At 36.5% G+C, this 26,421-nt stretch overlaps 1 pseudogene across 1 annotated transcript; it reads left to right on the top strand.

The window, feature by feature from the left end:
* Window positions 1-15,659: 15,659 nt before the first annotated feature.
* LOC308510266 (peptidyl-prolyl cis-trans isomerase D-like) lies at window positions 15,660-16,665 on the top strand (annotated as a pseudogene). The gene has a single exon. The product of its transcript is annotated as a peptidyl-prolyl cis-trans isomerase D-like (transcript).
* Window positions 16,666-26,421: the final 9,756 nt, after the last annotated feature.

The following is a 26,421-nucleotide window of genomic DNA, read 5'->3' as shown; positions in this document are numbered from 1 at the left end:
AATTTGTTCTTTGGTCTCTGTCTTGTTAAGCTCTATTGATTATAATTTTATTTCATATTTTTCTTTTTTTAGAGGACAATGTAAATATTTAGGTATGAACTTATTTATTGTGCTTTGCTTCTAGATCACATCAATTAGAAGTTGGGTGTTTCTCAACATCTTCAACTGCCTATTTACAAATCATTCCTTTGGTGGAATAATTGTTGTGGATGGTTGATTATACTTATCACATACAGTCATTTTATTTATAGAATGTATGATAGTTTCTAGGGCTGCTATAATGATTTACCACAAATTGAGTGGCTTAAAACAACAGAAATGGATCCTCTCACAATCATGGAGGCCAATAATCCAAAACAAGGTGCTGGCAGGACTATGCTTCCTCTGAAGACAGTAGGGGAGAGTCCTTGCTTGCTTCCTCAGGCTTTGGATGGCTCCTGATCTTTCCTGGCATTCTTGGGTTTGTAGTCTCGTAACTCCATCTCTGCCTCTGTCTTCACATGGCCTTTTTCCCTGTGGGTATGTGCTCTCTTCTCCTCTTGGAAGGATACCAGTCATTGGAGTTAGGGCCTATTTTAATTCAGTGACCTCCTTCAGTGACCTCCTAATGACCTCATCTTAACAAATTCCATCTGCAAAGACCCCCGTTTCCAAATACTATCAAATTCTGAGATTCCTGAAGGTCATAAACCACTACTACAGAGATATTTCATTTCAAGTTTGGGGAGATTTTCTAGAATGGTTTCTGAAAAATACACAAAATTCGAGATAATCCAGTTCAGTTCTTTTTAGGCCACTTTTATATTTGGAAGATATTACCCATTTTTAAAATAATAAATGGAGATGAAAAATAACTATATCTGGATATGGTGAACCATGTTCATCCAACTTCCAAAGCCCCCTTCTGCTTCACATTCTTGTAGTGGGGCTGTCACTTTGTTTAGACCATTGATGGATCTTGATAGAGGTGGGATAGACCCCTCTCGAGGTTCCCATTGAGGTCAGGATATAATTCTGATAAATAAATAAATAGTCCAGCTCATTAGAAGATGATAAGCATATGGATAAACATAAAAAAGGGAACATAGAGGAGACTTTCAGAGTCATGATTATTGAGAAAGGCCTTATTTTAATAAAGGAGGAGAGATAATAACCACAAAATGGTAGCCAGAGGTCAGTTTTCTGGAGAGAAAAGTAGCCACTGCCGATGCCCCGAGATGGATGTTTCCTGATGTGTTTCTAGGTAAGTGCAGAGGTCAGTGTGCTACAACAGAGTGAGCAAAGGAGAGCTGTAGCAGATGCTCACAGCATTACAAGGTGGTTGTGGGGTCATAGAGCATCTTTTAGAGCACAGCAAGAACTCTGCCCTGTAGTCTGATTAAGATCAGGCCACTGTGAGGTTTTGTCAAGAAAAGTGAGATTATCTGATTTACTACATTTTTTAAAAAAATTACAAGGGCTGCTGTGTTGCAAGTTAGTCTGGGTGGTGAAGGTACAAAATACGAATGAGAGAACTTATTGCAATAACTCAGGTGAGAGATGACTGTGCCTTTGATGAGCATGTGAGGAGTGGAGACAGTAAGTTTTAATAGCACTTTAAACTACCTGTATCCATCCACATAAGAAAATCAGTGATCTTGTAATTCATGCACATTTATATAAGTAAACCACCTCGTTGCAAGTCTAGCAATGACCTGTATATACATCAGTAAAGCCAATGGTCAAATCTCAGTGTGTATCTTACAGGATCTGCCCCCTGATTAAAAGGTAGGTTATCGACACACAGTGGTGATGAAGTGTGTGGGTGATTTCCTCAAGAAAGGCAACACTGAGAACCTATGGGATCTCCAGAAACCCCAAGTATCTTCTATGTCCTAGCCCCACCTTACACTCTTGTTTCAGTTCAACTTCTCCATTAACCTGTTCTGCTTCCCTGACTCATTTATAGGGCTGTTTCTTAGTGTTCAGTAAACCTCTTGCCTCTGCATTTTCCTCTCAAGAGTCTAGTCCCAACAGACTTAATATAGTTGAACCAGGAGTTGTCCTAGGCAGCAGGTTTTAAATACAATTTTTAAACCTTGATAATTTACTTGCTGGCTAATTGGCACTGAAAACCAGCATACTGGTGGTATGTGGAATATTGATAGCCCCTGGATGGAGTAGGGGTGCAATTTGACTATTGAGGAATTCAGACAGAATACTACTAGAAGAAAATGTACTGAATGGTACAATAGCTCAGGCATTTGCACACTGTGGTGGGAATTGACTATCATAAGGATTGTGGGATGACTTGGCTATAACGAAGTGCTACCAATATGTCACAAAAAGACAAAGCTGAGATTGTTAAACTCCAACTTAAGTGGCTGTGAAAGTCAGAAGGACACTTTGAAAAAAGACATCTGTCTTCTATACTCAAAGGACAGAGACTAAATATCAGACCCATGACTCAGTTACAAGTGTAGAGTAATCCCAAAAGAGGTTGAATTCACAACTTGAACCTTATGCTCTTCTGAGGTCACATCACTGACTGGAAAGCCAAGGGACTCTGTTAGAGTTGGAATGGGGACCTCTGAGTCAATGTGCATAAGTGTCAAGACACAGATCTTCCAGAACTCCTTGAGCCTAAATAAACAGTCTACTCCTCTAATGTAAGGCTTATGCTTAGCCTTGTTTGCAGAATGATGTAGGGACCTTCTCCTTCATAATACAATCAACCCCTTCCTCAGGATCTGTCCAATCATCTCTCCTGACTACCAGATTACAGTGAGAGTCAAAGAGAATTTGTGTTGCATCTTCTAGTGGAAGAAAGGGACCTACTCAACATACTTGCACACTAGGAGAATCCAGCAAAGTATGTAGGTGCTAGGTTCTGAGGGGGCTGTGTTAATGGGAGAGTGTCATGTTAGCAAATGGCCATTGTAGAGTGAACATATAACATAAAGCCAGGAAACTCACAGGTAACTGTGGTATAGGAGAATGTGGAAGAGACTCTATTGTTAGTGAAGGGACAACCTGTTGAGGGGCTCAATGGTAACTAACTTCTCTAGGACATGAGTGGCAATTTTGGGATGCTGTTGGAGAATAAATCTCCTTAAGAGCAATAGGATAGGATCTCAAAATAACAGAGATCACATGACTATGTTTAAACACAAGTAGAAAGCAGGAGTATTATTAAGCAACATGTAACAATGTCAAAATTGGCAGACGGAAATCCTGAGCTGTAGAGGATTATGGCAATAGTGAATAGAATAGAATATAGTGTTCCTAGGGGGAAGAGTACAGCCAATGAGAATGTTTCTCAGTGTATAGAATAATACATACATATATCAAGGATGAATGATTAATGGTGAGGGCAGAGGATCCAATAGAATTCATGATCACTTGCTCTGTTTCTGGACCTGACCCAATACTCAGACTTGAAATTCATTAAATGAAGTAGAGGCCAGGTCTCCATGAAGAAGGATGCTGTAACACCTTGGCAAGCGTATTCGAGTAATTCTTCCCTAAATGCACCTAATGCCAGTTAGAATGTAATCGTACACAGGAGAGAATGGAATATTCAGACATTTCAAAGTCTATTGAAGTTGACAATGATACATGGGCCACAAGACATTAGCGTGGGTTGAATAGTAAAACATGGAATCCTGTTTCTAAATATGATTCATTAGGAGTCCACTGGGCCTATAAGACCACCCAGGGGTCAGTTTAGCAAACGAACAGCTGGAATAAACATACTTGATAATTATCAGAACTACCACAGTAATTCCTTAGCATACAGGATAAGATATATCCCATTGGGAAAGCCACATGGAATCCTATAGAACTGCATTCCCAAAACATAAATCAAAAACTGTATTGCATCTGGAAGGAGAATATCACAGGAGTTACTGAAGACTTAAAATTACAGTTACTGAAAATTCACAGTTACTGAAGACTTAAAATATGCAGAGGTAGTGGTCTCCAACATATCCCTATGAAACCAGCCTCGGCGATATAAAAGCAGACAAATACTGGCAAAGAAGTACTTTAAAATGTGGTTGTCTCTATTGCATCTGCTGTGCCAGATGCAGGATTTTAGCAGATAAGCACATTTTTTTTTGTTGTTAATAGATTCTTTGCCATCACTGTCAGAAGTGAGGATCAGAATTAGCTACTATTTATGTGACACAAAAATTTATTTTGTGCCCTGATTTATTCTCCCATTCTCTTACATTGACAGTTATGGTGACTGACTTGTCTTTTGTTCAAGGAACTAGAATTTTTAAAAAGAGTGGGGAGAAGATCAAGTATAAAGAACTTTCAAGAGAAAGCATTAACTGGGCACAAGGCATGAAGATCCTTGAAAAGTAAGTTAGCCACCAGAAAGCATGTAATATAGAAGAGGCACTAACCAACCAAGTAGATATTATAGAATGGCACCGTTGACATCAGTAAACTTTTACTATTGAGGACTGGCACAGTGATTCATAACAGAGTAACTGTGGTGGCAGGAATCATAGCTATGCATGGCTCCAACAGCATGGATTCCTTGCTACTCAAGCCCGATGTCCAAAGATGTAGTAGAATAGACCAATGCTGAACCCCCAATACCTGTTGTCACATTTACTACATAGTGCCACTTCCAAACTGAAAGTACAGTGGTTTTTCTCGAATGGGGTTAATAAATATTTCAGATAAGGACTTGTCTTTCCTGTTTATAGGGCTTTGGCAAGCATAAAATTCAGAGGCTTACAGACATGGAACCCTACATCAGATTGCTTCACGCAATGGAGCTCACTTTAGAGCAAAAATATATGACAGGCAACTCGTGACCTTGGGACTTACTGGTTGCACTGCAAAGCAAAGCCTCCAGAGCTTCTATCCTGATAAAGCAAAGAAACAGGCTTTGAAGCTGAAGCTAATATGCCCTTATGGTAATGATACTCTGAAGTGAAGGAGTTCCACATTTCCAAACTCCAGGATGCAGTGCACATCCTAAAGCAGTTAGCATTTTATGGTGTTTGGTCCATAGTAGGTGGAATACATAGGTACGAGGATCATGGAATGAAAATAAAAGAGCATCACTTACTGAACTTCTCAAATGGGGAATTCATGCTTCCTTTCTTCATAACTTTAGGCTCTGTGAGTCTAGAATTCCTATTTGTCTGAGAGGAACACTTTCATCAGGAAACAGAGTAAGAGTACAACTGAACTTTAATTTATGCCTGCTACCAAGAGAATGTATGTCTTCATGTCAAAAAGATCACTGTACTAGCAAGGGAACAGGTAGGGATGACTCTACACATTGGGGGTAGGTTAATCTCATTTGGCACTCATTTGAGTATCTAAGTTATTTCAGTAAGAGTTCAGTAAGAATCTCGGAGAATCTATTTCTAGCTGGGGTTGATTCATGTGCTGCAAGTCATAGCCTGCAAGAAATTCTTTGCTGAGCCACCAAGATCACCCTTAAGGAATGAAACACTCATCCTTCCAGGTACCAGGAATGTTATTGGGTACTGACTTATAATTGAGGTTTTCCTGAGGAATTGCTCTTGACCAAAGGAGATAAACCTTCCAAGGTGACTAATTCTCCATCGAGGGTCAGTACACATCTAGTGACTGATGAATGCCATGGTTCAAAGGTTCAACCTCCTTGCCTCAATTGGACAACCCTAAAGGGTTATTCCAGCTCCATAGCTCACTGTGTTACTACCTAAAGCCTGCATCACAACTGTGTTGCACTTCAACTATACTTTCTGGGAACCCCACTTTCCTTACTCTTCTACAGGAGATGTTCCTAAGATACTGCCCCTTAAATTTCCTGTAGTCAAATTTTCATTGCAGAGACTATTTCAAGGGTCTTACCAAGAATCATGAGTAAAAAGGAAATTGGAAGAAACACATAAAGTACTTAAAGGATTTTTATGGTTATTTGGAATCTGCAGGAGCCTAGTATATTTATGAACTTGGAGTTCATTAAGGTTATCTGGGCTAGGGATAGATTTGAAGATGTAGTCATAGAGTTGGTTAACTGTAGTCACAAAAATAAAGGAGATCATCCAGTGCAAGTGTTCAAATGAGAAGAGAAGAAAGCCTGGCACAGAGTCCTGAAGAAAACAAGAAATTCAATGGACAAACAGAGTGTTAGACTCTGGCAAAGCAAACGTGGACATAGAGAAGAAAAAAAGGGCATCGTGAGGAAGGATTTTGAATGGATACAAACAAGACTGAGACATCAAGACAGCGAAGGTGTGAAAATTTACCTCTCACAAAATCGTTAGTACTGGGCTCCTGGACAAGATCAAAATCTAGTGGTGGAGACAGAAGCCAGATTACCATAGGTTAAACATGCCTGTGGTCAGGATTTGGAGTTGTTACCTTCAGACACAGCTTCCAAAGGGATTAGTCATGAGAGAGAAGAGAAAGATGATGGGAGTTAGACATGGGCTGAATGAGGTTTTAAAAATTTATTTTACTTCTTTTAATGGGAAAATTTTGTGAGTGCATAAACCATAAATTCATGAGTATATAAAAAAATTCTGAAGTATTCCAAAGAAAGATATGAACGAAGTGCTACGGTAGTTTGGACATATCCTCCCCACCAAGAAATTCTAATGGCTTAGAAAATAAAGTTCTTAAGTGACAAAATATGTCTAGGCAGTTTAAAAATCCAGTTCTTTTACAATTTTTCTTTCTATCTACTTAATTTCAAGTTGTGGTTTTATAGTTATCTATGAGGAGAAGTGGCATTAGAGTTCTACTGATTGTTAAAAGGATGAGAATATACTAGTTAGAGAAAGTATTAAAGTGAATATAAAAACTACAATTTTCACATTTAATTCTTAATATAAATATTTAATTTTTGCGTGTATTTAAGTTATTTATCATAATACTATTTTAATTAACATAGGCATGAGATTTACTTACTAGCTTTATGTTTAGTAATTAAAATACATCTTTCAATTTGTCCATAAAAAATTAGGAATTATGCAGTATATTAAAAACTTTTGATGTTCACATATGCAATAGGAAAAGAAGTTCAGCTATTTTAAATTCCATTCCATTAAATGTTTGACTACTGCAGTTTTATTTAAGTTTTAAAGTCTTGAAATCTAGCAACAAGCTAATTTAGTTCAATTTCCGAGACAAAGTGATAGTACTTACATAGCTATCAATGATTTCTACATAGTTTTCTCACAGCTGAATTTCTATTGGCTTCAGGAGCTAAATCACCAGATAACCAGCCAGAAATGCCTGGCCAGTGGTAGGGTGAGGAAGAGAGGAAAAATGTAATCAGAAGACTGGTAAAGTCTTAAGTGAGGGTGACGTATTATATAAGCAGAAGTGAAATGTTTAATAAACACCAAATGACTGACTACAGTATGAAAACCTGGGATGGTCCAGGAGGTTAAGACTGTATAGTGAATTAAAATAAAAGGATGTCAACTTGTTTTCAAAGTATCTTTTTGTGCAAGCACATCCTAAGTATTTGAACCTTGTTTTGAAAATAGTATCAAAAACATTATAAACTTGAAATTAGATACCCAGGTTAAATTCAGTTTAATGCGGTCAAATAAATGTGAGGATAAGGAAACTCATGTTGGCTTTGCATAAAATAAAGTCTATACTCCCTGTTTTGATTTATTGATACAAAAAGTTGAGTTGTGACTGGGAATCAACTATATAGAAAAAATAAAGCAGTAATAGGTTTTCGTGTATACTTGACCTTATAAAGACTTCAAAAAAAAATTCCTTTCTTTGGGGCCCTGTTTCTCCCACTGTAGATATTGATAAAGAGATATAAATTCTACTCAATGATATGCATGGTATAGCCTGGTCAGCTAACTTTGACTTATGGCTTTTCTTGAATAAATAAGCTGGATAAACCACCATATGGTATTCAACAGTCTAGAGAATCTAAGAAATTAATTCATCTGGTGATAGATGGTGAAGCTGCAAAAACATGTACTTTGTCAGGAAAGTACATACTGAACTATGTGCAAGATAGAAAAACCAGAGGCAAATGCTCAAAATGGAGACACGAAAGCAGGGAGAGATTTGGATCACGGAAGAGAAGAAAGAGAAGCAGGCAGAAAAGATCATTTGGTCTGCAGAACTCCCATGGCTTTTTCCCACATTGAAACCCATTTGTTCATCTACTCCTGAGTTATCAGACATCTGTATCTTTTCATACACTTTTTTTCTTAAAGACAAACTGGGATTTCACATCCCTTGCAATTCAAAGGGCCCAGAGTAGAAAAACAAACAAACAAAGTAATTATGTGGAAAAGTAGAATAGAATTTAAAGGACATACAAGAACAAAAATGAAACATGACAGAGAAACAGGAGGCCAGGGCAAATTGAAGGCAGTAAGTGGCAAAATTTCTTTTTAAATATAAGTTTTAAAAGGCAGTGCAATATTGTGTTTTGTTTGTTTATTTTGATTTGAATTATGACTCCCATTAGTGAGTTGGTTTTTTTGTGTTCCGTAAATTGCACTAGTCCAATGATGTGAAATAGCTATTTCCCAAAGTGGATTCAGAATAGATAAATGCTATTGTTTATAATTATTTGTACAATGGTACACATCTATACATTTCCAATTTTAAACAAATATCAGAGTTTCTGTGCCTCTTTTATTATTGTACTAGAATAAACTATAAGGAAAAAAGTCCAACATCTGTCACTGAAACCCAAAGGAAATATTCTTATCATATTTGGGCACTTTTTTTGGAGGGGAGTGTAGTTTTAACAATTTATACTTCTGATCTTGGCCATTTAATTTTTTCTCTATTTACAACAGTTCATATATAATGGAATATAGTACTATAGGATTGAATTCCTAGGTTGTGCAGGAAATATATTCAGAATGCTTTCATCTTTTTTATTGCATCTACTAGATGTATTCACACTTGGCACATATGCTCATGAAAATGATCCCAAAAGAGAAAATGAGACATGCAACATTCTTCCACACAATGAAAAGCAAAAAGGCAGGAAAGATACATATAGAGATTATTTTTGCTACAATGGATAATTATGTGGACATCTTCAATCCCCTAGCAACTGCTACCTCTGATTTTTATATCATTTTCTGAAAATACTCCTCTGTTCCATGTTAAATCATGACATCCTGGGACATGACATGTTTGATGCATCATGTTTTAAAATAATGAAATAAAACAGGTGAAGGGTTATTACACACCAAAGGCAAACAAAACCAAGGAGGTAAGAATAGCAAGGTGCCCCCAAAGTTCCACAGGACTTATTTCTTGTTGTTTGAAATATTAGTGACTGGTTCAATGCACTTCAACTTGAAAGTAGAGAAGACTAATAATGTCGTTATTCCAGGCTCTGCTGATACTTAAGGGTTACCTTGGACTGCACAATAACAATCAAAGTGAAAAAGGAGAAAAAGGCAAAAGAAAATGTCAAGCAATCTCACTATCGACAAATTTTCTCATAAGTCTTATAAAATCACAACCTGGGAATTGAACAGATCAAATATTCTATTATGTAAGCCTGTATAACTAAGATTTATAATTGATCTACCAACATACATTTGTGTACTTGCCTCACTCAATAAAATTCTAGAGCACTGAATGTGTGTTTGAATATTTAGATAGAAAGATCAAGTCTATCTTTTCAAGCTAGTAAGAGAAAAAGCTGTGCAAACAGAACCCAAATTCATCAGTGATCTCAATATACTGGTGTGTGTGTGTGTGTGTCTGTGTGTTTGTATGTGTGTGTGTGTGAGAGAGAGAGAGAGAGAGAGAGAGAGAGAGAGAGAGAGAGAGTGAGAGAGAGAGAATGCTATATATTGGTGTGTGTGTGTGCGCGCGCGTGTGTGTGTAAGAGTGAGAGAGTGAGAGAGAGTGAGAGAGAGAGAGAGAGAGAGAGAGAGAGAGAGAGAGAGAGAGAGGGAGGGAGAATGCTTCCCTAAAATTTAATAGGAAGACTATAATCTTCAGTGCATTTATTTCTTCAGACCAGAATGCTTACTGATTCACCTTAGTCTCAATCTCATGTGTGTTTCTCAACTAAACATCCATTTGTCTCTGATTGAAATATCCTTCATCATAGATACTGATTCTGCTACAGACCTAAACCTGCCAATACAGGTAGTCTTTTTCTGAAGCAAATCCTGACCTTTTTAATGGCAAAAACTGTTCAATCACCCATTTGTGAGTTATTGCATGACAGTATTATACTGTACCCAAGGCTAGGTCAACTACTGCAAGTGGATTTTACCATAATTCCACTCTTAACTTCTGGGAGGTATCTTGTTTTGTTACTTAGAGTGATGGATGCTCTACTAGCAGTAGGAAAATTGACTTGTGTAGCAAAGAAGAATACATTCTGAATGCCATTATTTCTGATGGATTGTACTAAAATAAGACTTTCCTCTATGGGGAGCTTAAAAAAAAATCATGATGTCTCATCTGTAGTAGGGGATACAGTAAGGAAAACGTGGGAAAAGGGCATTACAAGCAAAAAGTCAAACATAAGTAAAAGCACTGAGCCATAAAAGCTTATTCTGACTAGAAACACAGACAAAATTCACATGGAAGACACATGACTTCTTCCATGGAGGTCAGAGAACACTTTTTCCCTTTTGTCTTCCATTCTTGTTCAGGACAAAGGTTTGTTAATGTATTCATATTTTCAATACACTCAATTGTGTGCCCATCACCATGCTATAAGCCAAAAAATTAAACCTATGAAAAAATAACAATGCCCATTTCAAAATACCAATCTCTCAGAGGAAAATAAATAGTGATCATTTACAGAAAATTATAATAAATGTGATAAAGACAGTAATAGAGGTAGCTTCCAGGAGCAAATAAAATAATCAGTAACTAAACCAGCTGGATGGAGCAGGATGGGGTGATGGGGGAAGGAGTGTGCAAGAAGGGCTTCCTGGTGAAGACAAATGCCTGATTTATTTTAAAAGATCAGTCGGAGATTAAAAAGAAAAGATAAAAATGAGAAAGTCATTTTAATTAGAGAAATTAGCAAAGCTACAGATACCTTAGGTGATTCTAGAACATTGAGTGTAAACCTGGGAGCAGAGAAAATTTATGGATGAGATAATGTCAATAGAGCATGCAAGGCAGGTTGTATATTCCATGTTTAGGACTTGCACTTAGTTCCAGAACCATACTGTCATTGGAGGGTTTAAAAAGAGAATAGACACAACCAACCATATAAATGAGATAAATCATGCCAAAGGTCTGTGGATGATGGATTTGAGAATGCATTATTAAAGGAAGGGAAACCAGGACTCAGTTCTTAATTGAGAGATGATGAGAAGTCTAATTAAGGCGGTATTATTAGAGATAGAGATTAGTGAGTGTACAGATCATAAAAATAATTATGACACAAATATGCCTGCCTTTGTGAACAAGTCTATCTTTGTTGCATTTCAAAACACCACTGAAATGGCAAGAGGCATTAGGTCCACAAGAACCAAACAACGGAGAGAGAAAAAAAAAAAAAAGAAAAAAAAACACATTGAAGAAACAATGTCACTGCATATTTTAAAAGAAAGGGAAGGGATGGGCATTTTAGCAGTAAAAGATGAAACCTCAGTGAAAAGAGGGATAACAGGCACAAAACTCATCAATTCTCTTGAATCTTTTAAGAGTTTAGGGCTTGAATGAACTGTGCAGAGCGGAGGACTAGGGAGTGAAATTAGAACTGCATAAATAACTGTATTTTTTCCTTCCCCAGGGGTGTAAGTTCATCCTCTGAAAATACTGAATTAGAATGCTCCTGTGCTCGCTTCGGCAGCACATATACTAAAATTGGAACGATACAGAGAAGATTAGCATGGCCCCTCCAAAGGTGTTAGAGGAGAATCCTTTCTTGCCTCTTCTAGCTTGTGGTTCTAGGAATTCCCTGATGGGGCAGCATAGTTCTAATCTCTGATCCCATCTTCCCTTGAAGTTCTTCCTGGAGAGTCTGTCTCTTTGTTTCTTTGTTTGTTTTGTTTTGCTTTCTCTTATAAAGACGTTTGGTATTGGATTTAGGGCCTATCTTAATTTAGGATGTTCTCATCTGGAGAACTTTAACTTAATATCCTACATCTGCAAAAAGCCTTTCTCCAAGTAAATTCATAGACACTGGTTCCAGGAATGAGGATATGAGCATATATTTTTGGGAGGTACACACAGGTTCTGACAATTAAGTTCATGAACTCAGAAAAATTGTCTCATACCTCCCTGCTGAATATCATTAGAGTCAACTTTGAAATACTCCGCTTGGGAAGCTATGAACCAATGCCAGCACCTAGTCCACCCTTCAAAGCAATTTTGCAACTCTTTCTCTGGAATGGCCAAAAAAGCATTCTTCATATTATCCTTTGATGTCCTCAAAATGTCTTCCTTTCAATATTTCCTTTATCTTCGGGTAACAAAAGTCACTGGGGACTAGATCAGGTGAGTAGAGAGGATATTCCAATACAGTTATTTGTTTACTGGCTAAAAACTCCCTCACAGACAGTGCTGTGTGAGCTGGTGCATTGTCGTGATGAAAGAGCCATGAATTGTTGGTGAAAAGTTCAGGTTGTCTAACTTTTTCACACGCCCTTCTCAGCACTTCCAAATAGTAAACTTGGTTAACTATTTGTCCATTTGGTACAAGTTCATAATGAATAATCCATCTGATATCAAAAAAGGTGAGCAACATTGTTGCAACAAGTCTGTAAACTTAATTGCCTGATTTAAAATTTGGACAAAAATGAACAGGCTGTAGTACACCCACCATGCTCAGTCGCCAGCAACGGGCTGCCCAAGAAAACTGTGGCCTTGGCTCAGATGCTGAGGGAAATGGTTAAGGTAGATGCTGACTCTGGAGGCTGTTAGCTCATAGTACACCTTCAGATGAATGCATGATTGTCCCCGAAGGAAGATCAGAACAAAGCTCCTTCTTGGCTTTTACTATTTGGAAGAAGAGATATTTGCTACAAGTGAGGGAGAACAAGGGTTTCACAGAGGAAATGCAAAAGATAGTTCACTTAATAAACTGTTATTGATAGAATGGAGGGAGGAGAATGGATAAACCAGTATGTGATTACAGCTGAGAGTGGAGAACATCATCTGTGTGGTCATGATTTTATTGAGTGTCACAAAGTGCTAAAAATAGGGCCAACATAGCTTTATTACACCATGAATATCCATTTAGTGGGTATTTTTTTTAGGTCTATTTTTATTATTTTTTTATTATTATTAGTTTCAGGTGCACAAGACAAGGTAATACTTAGACGTTCATCATTTATATCCCTCACACTGTGAATCCCTCTTCCCCATCCCCCCTTCCACTATCCCTCCGACATCGCACGGAGCCATCACATTATATACATAAAATTATAGTTGGCATTCATTATTGTTCAGCTTCAGGTGTACAGTACATTGATCAAGCATCTACATCTTCCCTGAGGTGGTCTTCCAAATGGGACCTGTGTCCATCAGATACCCTACAAAATCTTTACAACATTATTGATTACATTCCCGAAATTATTTTTCAAAAACCCTGAGGCCATTTTGTGGTTACTGACTGTTTTCTAATCCCCTCACCTTTCCCCTTATCCCCACCCCCACACCCGTCTAACAACCCTCAGTTTTTCCTCTTTGTCCCCAGAACTATTTCTGATTAGTTCATTCACTTATTCTTTTCTTTAGATTCCGCATATAAGTGAGATTATATGGTGCTTGTCTTTCTCTTTCTGGCTTATTTCGCTTAACATAATGTTCTCTAGATCCATCCATGTTGTTGCAAATGGTAAGATTTCTTTTTTCTTTATGGCTACGTAATACTCCATTGTATAAATGTAACACAGCTTCTTAATCCAGTCATCTACCAATGGGCATTTTGGTTGTTTCCATGTCTTGGCTATTATGTATATTGGGCATTTTTTTTTCATGTAGGGGAGAGGTGATGGTGACTGACTCTGGAGTGATTATTTCCAAGAACATTTAGAGACCTTATGACTCATCCTGAACTTTGATGTAGGTCAAGGAGATGGGCAATAAAGTGATTTTAACATTATAGAAGTAAAACTTGTCAGTTTTGCCTGCTTTCAACATCACTAAACACAACTGTTACATAGTTAGATGGCAGCTGGAGGGAGGGGAGGGATTTGTACCTAAAACAATAAACATGCCTTCTTAAGAAAAATAATTTTCCCTGATTTCTCTTTTTGCTATGCTGATGTCTGAAGATACTGCATAATCTTTGTGACTAAGATATTGCTGTTTTTGCCATGAATGTATATGTTGATGTAAGAAAGGTCCAAGCATGTAGACAATTTTTATAATAATTTTATTGAGCCAAACTAATGACAATGTTGGGAAACAAGATCTCAAATTCTCTGGAGAATGTCAGTTTTGCAGTTTCTTTTATACATTTGGAATTAAGGAGAGAAGATTACTTGTAGGTGGGAGAAATCAAGGTACAGGATAGTTAAGGTTATATGATCCCTTTGGTGTGGTTACACACCCAAGGGGTCTGAAAAAGAGGCATTTCAAAGATGTGTTAACCTAAATGCACAGAAAAAATGGACAGAGCTTGCTGAAGGCAAAGACAACCTTTCACTAGGAAAGTTACAGTCCTGAAATGTGACTACCCACCATGACCTGTCCAGTTAGGAATTTATGATCTGATCATCCTGTAAGGCTACTTCTGGTTACATTTATTACAATACCACATTTTAATCTACAATATTAATGTAAATGTAATAACATTACTAATCTTTTTATAGACTTTTTTTCCTTTAAACATTATTGCATTTTTCAGTTGCTGAGCCAGACCTTATTAAGTTTGATTTCCTTACTTTCCTTAAAAGTAATTTTCTTTACTTCTAAGTGTTCGTGCTCTGAGCTTCCTGTGGCAGCATCATGGAGTAGATGGTACAATGAAGATAAAAATAAGGCACACAGGAAGGAAAGAGAGATCTGAAATGTAGAGGTTGTTCTGAGAGAGTGATATTGCACTTTACAATTTCTGAGTTAGAATCGTTCATATGAGACAATCCAGTACATGAATCAAAAGGAACAGAAATCAAGGTCATTGAAATTAAGATACATTCATTTTAAGAAGTATTCAGAGACATTAAACCCTCTCAGGATTATGGGAGAAGTTGGAAAGAGTCTGTAGTATGCATAGATCCAAAATCTCCAATGATGAGAAGGAACATTTCTGGAAAATATGGATTTAAAGGATGATAAAATATAAAGTATAATCCTATGAAAATCAAAAAAAGGTTTCATGGAAATGAAAGAAAACTCTTCTGGAACACATAGTAGGCAGTTCAGAATAGGCTCATCTCCTCTTGTATCACCACACCTCACCCCGTTTTTTTGTCACAGGGATCGTGATGCCTTAGGTATATAAATATGAGTATCTCCCATTGGTGAGGACAATAAGCAATATGATGGTTTTCAAATATGCCCAAATGTTTAATGACTATGTTTCACTCCTGAAACTAATTAATAGTGTATGCCAACTATCATTGGAAGATAAATTAATTTAAAATAATAACATAGGATCACAAATTATTTGATACTCCTCCCTTCAAGAGGTGGGACCTCTTCTTCGCCAAGAGAGACACTTTTGGGTTTCAGATGCTGGGCAGCCACAAGGTGCCCTGAGCCCGCTTCCAAATGTGTCTGCGAGTCAAATGTCACATCTGTCTCCCCAAGCTAAGTCCTCCAACCCCAATAACCCCTTTGTCTTCTTTGATGTGGATATTGGAAGTGAGCGAGTTTGTCAAATTGTTTTAGACTTGTTTCTTGATATTTTACCCAAAACTGCAGAAAATTTTCATGCATTGTGTACAGGAGAATAAGGCATTGGACACACCACCAGGGAACCTCTCCATTTCAAAAGATGTCCATTCCATTGAATTATTTTAAAAAAATATGATTCAGTGTGGAGACTTCTCAAATCATAATGGGGCAGTGGAGAAAGAAACTATGGTGAAATTTTGAAGATTTTTTTTATTATAAAAATGACAAGGAATGCTTATTGAGCATGCAAAATGCAGGCTGCAATACAAATGGATCTCAGTTCTTTATCACAACAATCCCCACTCCTCATTTGGATGGGAAGCATGTGGTATTTGGCCAAGTAATTAAAGGAATGGGTGCGGCAAGAATTCTGGAAAATGTAGAAATAACAGGTGAAAAACTGGCCAAATTGTGTGTTTTTACAGAATGCAGAGAATTGAATGAAGGTGATCATTGGGTAATATTCCCATAAAATGGTTCTAATGAAAGTCACCCAGATTTCCCAGAGGATGCAGACACAGATTTAAAAGACGTAGATAAACTATTATTAATAACAGGAACAACAACAACAACAACAAAGCATTGTGGGAGATGACCATTAAAAAACATACAAAAGTTTTAAGATATGTGGAAGTTCAAAGGATGTTATTGAGAAAACAGATGGATCAAAGCTTCAACCCGTAGCTTTAAGATGCATGCTGAATATTGGTGCTTGTTAAACTGAAGATGTCAGATTAGCAGAGAGCAACAGACAGTTGTTTTGGGGCTCTGGACATAGATCTATCAAATACCAAAGCACTGTACTATAGAGCTCAAGGATGGCAAGGATTAAAAGAATCTGATCAAGCATTGATCGATCTTATGAAAGCCCAGGAGGTAGGTAGCACCAGAAGATAAAGCTATCCAGTCAAATAAAAGAAAAGACACAGAAAGATAAAGAGAAGACACAGAAAGATAATCAAATAAAAGAAAATCAAATAAAATCAAATGAAAGAAAAGAAAATCAAATCAAAGAAAAGACACAGAAAGATAAAGAGAAGGCAGCATATGCAAAACTGTTTGCTTAACAAGAAATTCAGTTTTGCTTAAATATTATACATTGATTGTATAAAGGCAATAAGAAAATTAAAGGGGTTTTGTCTGTTATATATAATCCCTAATGTGCATCATTTGATACTTCAGTCCATCATTATTTACAGTTTAGGAATACTGATATGGGTTCACTTTTAGTAAACATATTACCGGGGGGAAAAGAGAGAGAGAGAGAGAGAGAGAGAGAGAGAGAGAGAGAGAGAGAGAGAGAGAGAGAGAGAGAGAGAGAGAGAGAGAGAGAGAGAGAGAAAGAGAGAGAGAGAGATAGAGAGAGAGAGAGAGAGAGAGAGAGAGAGAGAGAGAGAGGTTCTACGTCCCTCCTGTTGAGAAGGGGCTGGATTTAGTAACCAACTGATAATGAATGGGATAAAGCAGGAGTGATGCTGTGTGTGACTTTAGAGAGCCAAGGTCATTATTAAGGGCATTGCAACTTCCTACATGATCTATCGCAGTGCTCCCTCTAGGGAATGTCATCTGCCATGTTGAGAGGCCACTCAATCAGCCTAAGACAGACTCATGTTGGAAGGATCTGAGGTGCATTGCCAGTAACCATGTAAGTGAGGCTTCATGCGGGAAGATCCTTTGGCCCCTGTCAGGCTTCCTGATGACGGCAGCCCCTGTTGACATCCTGATTGTAATCACATGAAAGATCTTGAGTCACCAGCTATGCTAGTCCCAAATGCCCATCCCACAGAAATTGGATAATAAATGTCTGTTCTTTTAAACCACTACACCTGGGGACACTCATTATATAGCAATAGATAACTACTACTGTCAGAGCCAGCTTACAATTAAGGGAATAAGTGGGGGGAAATTATATGAAACATTGAGAATATTGGAGAGTTTATTAAAAAATAAATAATTCCAAAACATCATATTATAACAGATTGGAAAGTGAATGAACTCTTGGAGTCAGGACGTAAGTAATTTCACAAAGAGACAGTTACACGGCTGATGAAAACACTAACAGAAATATAGGATGTATATTTTCATTAGAAACATACTATATGCACATTTTCAGAGATGTGTATGTACATTAGGAGATAATACTATTTCCAGATGGTATTATGGCTTTACAGAACCCAAATATTTCCTATGAATTTTAAAATAATTGGGTCATATTACCTTCAAGTAGGAAAGATTTTGTTCATGATGAAAATCTGTATTCTGTCCTAACTGGGCTGCTGGCCAGCCCTCACCACAAAATATACCACACACATACATGCATGCATACACACACACACACACACACACACACACACACACACACACACACACACTTGGGCAAAGCAACAAAATTATATCTGATTCCTTGGGGGCCATTAAGAAAAAAAGAAAAAAGAAATCTCTCAAATATTCCTAATTTTCTACTCCAAATTGGGTGAGGCAAAACTTGATTCCTCAGGGAACATTCTTTGGTAGGCTGTTTTCAGGTATAACTGAGGACCACAACAAAAAGAATAAAATACCTAGGTAAAAAGTTAACAAAGGATATGAAGGACCCATACACTGAAAACTTTAAGAAATTATTAGAAGAAACTGAAGAAGACACAAAGAAATGTAAAGATATTCTGTCTTCGTGAATTTGAAGAATCAACACAATTAAAATGGCTCTATTACCCAAAGCAATAAAGGGATTTAATGCAATCCCCGTCAAAATCCCAATGGCATTTTTTAAAGAAATAGAAGAAAAGATCATCATATTTGTATGGAATCAAAAAATACCCCGAATAGCCAAAGACATCCTAAGAAAAAAGAAGAAGCCTAGAGATACATGCCCTGGCTTCAATTTACACTATAAAGCAATAATTATCAAAACAGCATTGTATCTATTTGTTTGCCTTGTTCCTTTGTTACTTTCAGTTTTATATCTCACATATCAGTGAAGTCATATGGTTCTCGACTTTTTCCGTCTGAAAACTCATAGACACAGACAACAGTTTAATGGTTACCAGAGCATAAGCAGGGAGGCAGGTGGTAGAATTGGGTAAAGAGGGTCAAATATATAGTGATGAAAGGGGAACTGACTCTAGGTGGTGAACATACAATGTGATATATAGATGATGCCTTATAGAGACGTGTACTTAGAACCTGTGTAATTTTACTAACCAATGTCACACCAATAAATTTAATTAAAAACAACAACAAAAATAGGATGGTATTGGCAGAAAAACAGACACACAGACATTTGGACTAGAATTGAGAACGCAGAACCAAACACACATATATTTGGGCAGATAATTTTCAACAAAGTAGCCAGAAACCTACAATAGAGAAAAAGAAAGCCTCTTAAGTGAACGGTGCTAGGAAAATTAGAAAGCCACATGCAAAAGAATAAAACTAGACTGCTATCTGTAATCATATAACAAAATTAACTCAAAATGGATCAAAGGCCTAAACATAAGACCTGAAACAATAAATTGCATAGAAGAAAGCATAGGTACTAAACTTATGGACCCTGATTTCAGAGAGAACTTTATGAATTTGACTTTAAAGCAAGGGACGTAAAAGCAAAACTTAATGGGACTATACAAAACTAAAAAGCTGCACAGAAAAACACCATAAAAAAACAAAAGGCATTCAATTGAATGAGAGTAGATATTTGCAAACAACACGTTCAGTAAAGGGCTAATATCCAAAATACATAAATAACTCATATACCTCAACAACAACAAAATAATCCAATTCAAAAAAAAAAGAAAAAATGGGCGGAGGACCTGAACAGACATTTCTTCCCAAAAGGCATATTAATGGCAAACAGATATATGAAAGAATGCTCAACTTTACCAGCCAATAGGGAAATATGCAAATCAAAACCACAATGAGATACCACATCACAATGGCTATTATCATCCAAACAAGTAATAAGAGTACTGGGGGGGAGGGGGGGCGTTGTTCAGAAAATAAAACCCTCATACACTGCAGGTGGGAATGTAAATTGGTATAGCCACTACAGAAAACAGTATGGAGGTTCCTGAAAAAATTAAGAGAATTATCATATGACCCAGCAATTCCTCTCCTGGGTATCTACCCGAGAAATCTTAAAACATGTATCCGTAAAGATATATGTACCACTACATTCATGGCACCTTTATTCACGGTGGCCAAGAAATGGAAATAACCAAAGTGTCCTTCAATAAATGATTGGATAAAGAAGTTGTGGTACATATACACAGGGGAATACATATACATAGGGGAATACTAACTACTTGGACACAAGAAAATAGAAAACACTGCTATTTGTGACGTGGGAGGAATTTAAGATTATCATGCTAAAACAAATAAACCAGACAGAAAAAGTCAAGAACTGTATGACCTCATTTCTATGTGGGATATAAAATTGAAAGCAACAAACAGACAAGACAACAAAAGCAGGAAACAAAAACTCCTAGACACAAACAATAGGTTAGTGGTTACCAGAGGGTAAGGGGGCAGGGGGAGTGATAGAAGAAGCAAAAGGGGTTCAAATATACGATGATGAAAAGAGAACTGACTCTGGGTGGTGAGCACAGAAAGGGATATGTAGATGATGTATTACAGAATTGTACACTTGAAACCTATGTAAATTTACTAACCAATGTCACCCTAATAAATTTAATCTAAAAAAGAAAGCAGTAGGAGGTCAATATATATATAGATGAGAGAAGAAAACTGAAGAAATGTGGTGAAAGAGGATGGCAGTGATGACGATTGTGGTTGGATACGAATGGCCTCAAATAGTTTAACTTTTCTATAGTCACTTGGACAAGAGTCATTTATAAATCAAAAAGTTTTTTTGTGTGTTTTTTTTCAGATCAATTTGGTATTCAAAATAATTTTAACAGAAAATGTCTTTCTAAAGAAAAAAAATACTTGATTTTGGAATGGGAGATCTTACAGAATTTTGGAACAGAGTCTGGTCACCTGACAATCTAGAGCTGCTAGTCATTGCTATTAGTCATTTCCTACTTACTCTATAGACCTGTAGGAAAAAAAAAAAAAAATCATGTTTTTAAAGAGGAAAAAAAAATGAAAGCAAAATAAATCCCAGTTTTTTTTTTGTTTGTTTGTTTTTTTTTCCCTAGGATAACCCACAAATGTCCTTTACTATTTTGTTAGCACTCACCTCGATTGTTCTGGAAGGCCACTGTGCCCCAGCATGCTCTCCTCAACTCTGAGAGGAAGTCCCCACTCTCCCTCCAACCTCAGCTTGACCATATGCTTAGTCCACCACCAATGTTTTCATAATCCTGGGTCGTTTTTACATTGGGAACATTAAATTTTGGTATTGCACCTGAAAACTTATGAACATTTGTTATTATTGTTTTGTTTTATCTTCTTATACAATATAACACAAACAGCATAAAAGAGAGTTTTGAAAGAAAAACTGAAGACTGTATAAACATATGGTATCTTTACTGACTGAGGGTAAAAACAAACAAAACTGAAATTGCTAAAATACCTTTAAATAAATTATAGAGAATAATAAGACAGCTACCGAAATATATCCAAAGGTCACCTGAGATTACCAGGAATTTGATAATAAACATGTTATGCTAGAAACTGGGAAGGAAATAAAACTGTACATTCAATTCAGATTTATTTGAACTGAAAAACATTTGTTGTTAAGTCCGACATACCCGCTAGTGAGCTAAATTCTTTTGCAGCCAATTATGTTTATCGCTTGCAGTCAAGTCACAGTTCTTCACAGGTGTTAAATGTTGAAAAGCAAAGAGTTCTGTTGACAATGTGAATATAGTAAATCAATTAGGAACATGAAAAAAATATCTTGAGGTATAAAAGTGGGTCAAAAAGTGTAGCTTTTATATTTTTGCTGTTGGAAAATGTTCAGATCTGTTAAATGCAAGGGAAACTAATTCTTGTATGCTAGAAAGCATTACAAAAATGCTCACGTATAACTAAGGCTATATAGTGTGGCTTAATAGTTTTTTATAAAAATATTTGTATATACATATTAATTCATATAATCACATATGTATAAATATGTATATTACTTCACACAATTATTTTTCCTTACACATAATAGAAAACAAAACAAACAAACAAAAAACAAATGAAACTGACCAAACAGAATCAACATGCTTTTGAAGGGGAAAAAATAAATTAACTATGACATATAATTTTAAAACTTGCATTGATTCCTTCACAAGATAGGGAGATATATGTTAATGCCATTGCTTAAGAACTACTCCATTTTTCCCCCCAGTTTATAACTCTCACTACACCTGTATGGCAACATTCCAAAACGTAAATGATTCTGAGGAAATAGAAATGAGCATCTTCCTGGGGAATGTAAATGAGTTGCCAGAGAGTTACACAAATAGAATCTGAAGGGAGTTATTGGCTACAGTGATAATTATAGGTCTTTTGTACCTGTCCTTTTAAGTCTTTGAATTGTGTAAAATTACTCCTGATGCCTGCAAGCGAAAGGTAAGGGTTAACTTGTCACAAGCTAAACCCCTGCATGAGAGACTCCTAGAGAGGGTGTTGTTCACCCCAAATCCATTGCTTAATGAAGAGAATTGTGATTTTTTTCAAAGTTTGGACCCCAGTCTCAATTCACCCAGGAACAACAATGTGGCAAGGAGTTTGCCACAGTACAACTACAACTTAACATCTTGTGCCTCAATCCTCAAAACATATCATCCCAGAAAAAGGAAGTTTTCCCCTCTAAGTCTCAAACCCAAAGTGAGCTGGGAGTAGGGCAACCTGTATTCAAGATTCTGGACCAGCACTTTGCTTTTATGTTGGCCCCGGGTACCTCTGGACTAGAAGCTCTCTGGTTCTTTCTGAAAGCCCACCAGCAGAAGGACTGCCATCTGATAAACTAAATCTCACTTCAGGTACCCCTGAGATCACTTCAGATTTCTATCAGTTGACTGGGAGCAATAGAGACAGAATGTCTGTCACTGATTTTTATCTCCAAAAGTTTTAACAATAAATTCTGTTCCAGCAAGTCTGATATCTCTGTTTGACTATTTTTCCTCTTTTGCATGAAAGCAAGAACACATTGATTTAGATACACACAGAAATCACTGGGTTCCCAACTCTAATTCCCTAAACAGAATACCATCCAATGACAATTTGGAGCCTTTTAACAAATTCTAGTTGAACGAGAATATTTTTGTTCATCCTTCACTTGGATCACAATGTACTCACTTGAACAATAATATAAATAATATAAATAAATAGTCAAAAAACATTTAGTGTATACTTATATTCTACTTGCTCAAAATGAATCACTTCTAGCTGTCGTTTCGCTTTGCTTTATTTGAAATAGAAACAAGCAAGAAAAACATGAAATAGGTAATTCAAACATAACTTCTCTATTTAACATCACCCCCATCACCAAGACAAGTCTCTCTTACAAATATGTGATAAATAAGAAAAAGGGCAAAAGACTTATTGGTATGGGACTAGGAGTACAGCTATGTAAATGAATTCATCACTTTTTATATATTTTTTTCATTCAGTGCATTCTTTGTAAGGTTGTTCAAAATTGAAAGTTAAGTGGATCTAAGAAAACAACAACATACAACATTTGATTTACAATCAATGTATATCTCTGACAAGTCAAAAGAAATGGTCAGTTTAAAAATTATTAATTTAATGCAGGATTCTAATTTAACATGCAGGAAAATCTTTAATCACTTCACTAAAACAATTGGACCTCTATGTCTAACCAATGTCTCAATTGAAAAATTAAATAATAAAATTTATCATTTAAGAATTATTGTATTGCACTGAAAATGGATTTCAATGGCACCATTAAAATAATGTCACCACAGAGAAGCACTATGAATGATCTGACTCGCAGTCCCTTCAAATATTTGAATTTAAGATGGAATAAATCTTCATTTTGCTATATTCCTCAATTAAGACTGATATATTATGACTCATTACCTTTTGGATGCATTACACTGTGTGACACTCAATACCCCAGGAGAAAAAGTAACTCTAGTTCCTCTACTCTAAATTCTCTGCTTACTGGTGTGACAAAATCCAGGTATGCTGAAAAAGTACTGATTATCGAATAATCACTCCAGAGGTAGTGCTGAGTGAATGAAGTAAGATTAGCCTACATAGCTGGGCAAGAAATCACGGTGTCATGAAGAAAGCTTAATTTAATTCCTTCAGAGGAAACTGCAAATGATTATATGGTAGCAAACTCCGGTCTGTTAGAATGGCCCTCGACATCATCACTCAGCTATCCCTCCTTCCAATTCTCCCTCCACTCTCTCCCCATTCTCTGTATTACATCCACCTTGCCTGCTTTCATTTCCACAAAAAGCACCATGCCCTTTCCTCTCTTTGGCAGAAAGGACTGTTTTTGTCTAAATGTTCTGCTTTGTACCTGATTAAATTATTCATACTTTATAATCATTCTTCAGATCTCATTGGAGAAAACCTTCCTTTCTTCCTCAGACTAGGTCAAGTACCCCTCTTCCCTCATTTCTTAGCATTGAATGTTTTTCCTTTTCCAGTTTTCAGTTACATATTTATCTTTGCCATTTTTCAACGTATTTTTGTCTCCTCCCTAAAGTTATATGAAGGTCAGTTATATTCATTTTGTTATGGTTGTGATTACACAAACTTCTACTTCTAGGATACAATTCCAGACAAAGAGAAGTGCTTAATATTTGTTGAATGTGTGAAAGGATATGTGGATGAATGGGAACGGATCACAATTTGCTATGTAGTTAATACAAAATGTTACATCAAATGACATATCTGAAAAATTTTAGTATGCTCATCTTCCCTGACTATTACATTAGTATATTTATAACATGTCAAAGAGATGTGGAAAAAAGAACATTCTGTCTTAATTGAGTCATAGCAAGTTCCTTCCTGTCTCTGCTGCTGACACTCATGCACATAATATACATTCCCACAGAATCATACCATAATATCTGGATACTAGAAATGGAGTAAATAGAATGTTCCTTTTCAAACATGAGAGTGAAAATGCACATCTGTATATGGAATGTACTACATAAATTCTGAAGTATAAGACTTAGTTGGCTCTGCATTTTGATTCAGTTAAAAATGTATTTCTATCAAGACGGGAACTTAAATTTTTCAGAAACAATCAGAAGTATAATCTACCATCACACTAGTGTCCACACATTGCAGAACCCCCATCAATTTCAGTTTCACTGCAACCTTGGTGGTGTACAAGAAACAAAAACAAAACATAAGCAGAAACCAAACTAAAAACCAAACAAAACAATACAAAAACAAAGACTAGAGCGACATCTTAATTAAATACTTTTCTCTTTAAGTTAGACAGTAGTATTGAAATATTAATTCTATCATTATTTAAAATCAACTTAATGCATTGCTGTCTTATACATGAGCCTGCTGCAGGGTGTCTTTGGGGACTGAAACCTCCCTTGCTCCCCAGAGTGAGATACATTTGTGTTTTCTTTGAGTAAAATGACCCAGTTATTTGACCTTTAGCTTAGCTTCACTCCATGTTCTATAACATTCCTTGGTCAAAAGGAGAGTGGTCTAAATGGTTGAAATAAGAATTGGACCATTTAAATCAAGTTTTACATTCCCTAGCCAACTTCCCTGGATTTTGAATATTGTAACATTTAGGATGCTAAGATAAAACCTGAATAAATTGGAACATTTTTGTTTCCCTCCTGGGAGAAACTCTTTTAATATGTTTAAATTAAAAACTAACAAACAAAATGAAACAAAACAAAAACTGCAAGTTATAGAAAACAATTTAGGCAATATTACTCTAGGTTTCTAAAAATCATAAGATTTAGCTACTTCTGATAAAATCAGTATATTTAGTACTGAAATTTATACATGTTAACATAAAATTTAAATGGCTGGTCTCTTATTCTTGAGTAATTTACTATGTATTTTCACCAAAGTATTTCCAACAAAAGTTCAGAAAAATTTTAGACCATCTGTTCCTTATAATGTTATATATATATATATTGCTTATCATGAGAATGATCCCATAGTTTAGAAGATTTTACAGAGTGAATTGTAACAAATATCACATAATGATTGAGACACGGAAAAGCAATTTAAAAGTACTTAAATCAAAACAATGCTAGTATAAAAAATAAAATACAGCAAACACTCGTTATCCCCTATTCACAAATATGGTGCTGCAAGTGAAGAAGGAAGCCCCTGCCCCTCCCAAAGCCAAAGCCAAAGCCAAAGCCAAAGTAAAGGCTTTGAAGACAAAAAAGGCAGTGCTGAAAGAAGTCCACAGCCACAAAAAGAATATCTGCACGTCACCGACCTTCCTAAGGCCAAGACACTGAGGCTCTAAAGGCTGCCTCAATATCCTACGAAGATCACCCCCAGGAGAAACAAGCTAGACCACTACGCCATCATCGAATTGCCTCTAAGGACCAAGTCAGCCATGAAGATGATAGAAGACAACAATATATTTGTGTTCATTGTTGATGTCAAGGTGCTATCAGATGAAACATGCTGTGAAAAAGCTCTATGACATTGACAAGGCTAAGGTCAAGCCCCTGATCAGGCCTGATGGAGAGAAGAAGGCAAAAGTTTTGACTGGCTCCTGACTAC

This window comes from Rhinolophus hipposideros (assembly GCF_964194185.1).
Source record: "Rhinolophus hipposideros genome assembly, chromosome: 2".
Lineage (NCBI taxonomy): Eukaryota > Metazoa > Chordata > Mammalia > Chiroptera > Rhinolophidae > Rhinolophus > Rhinolophus hipposideros.
This window is presented reverse-complemented; position numbering and strand designations above follow the sequence as displayed.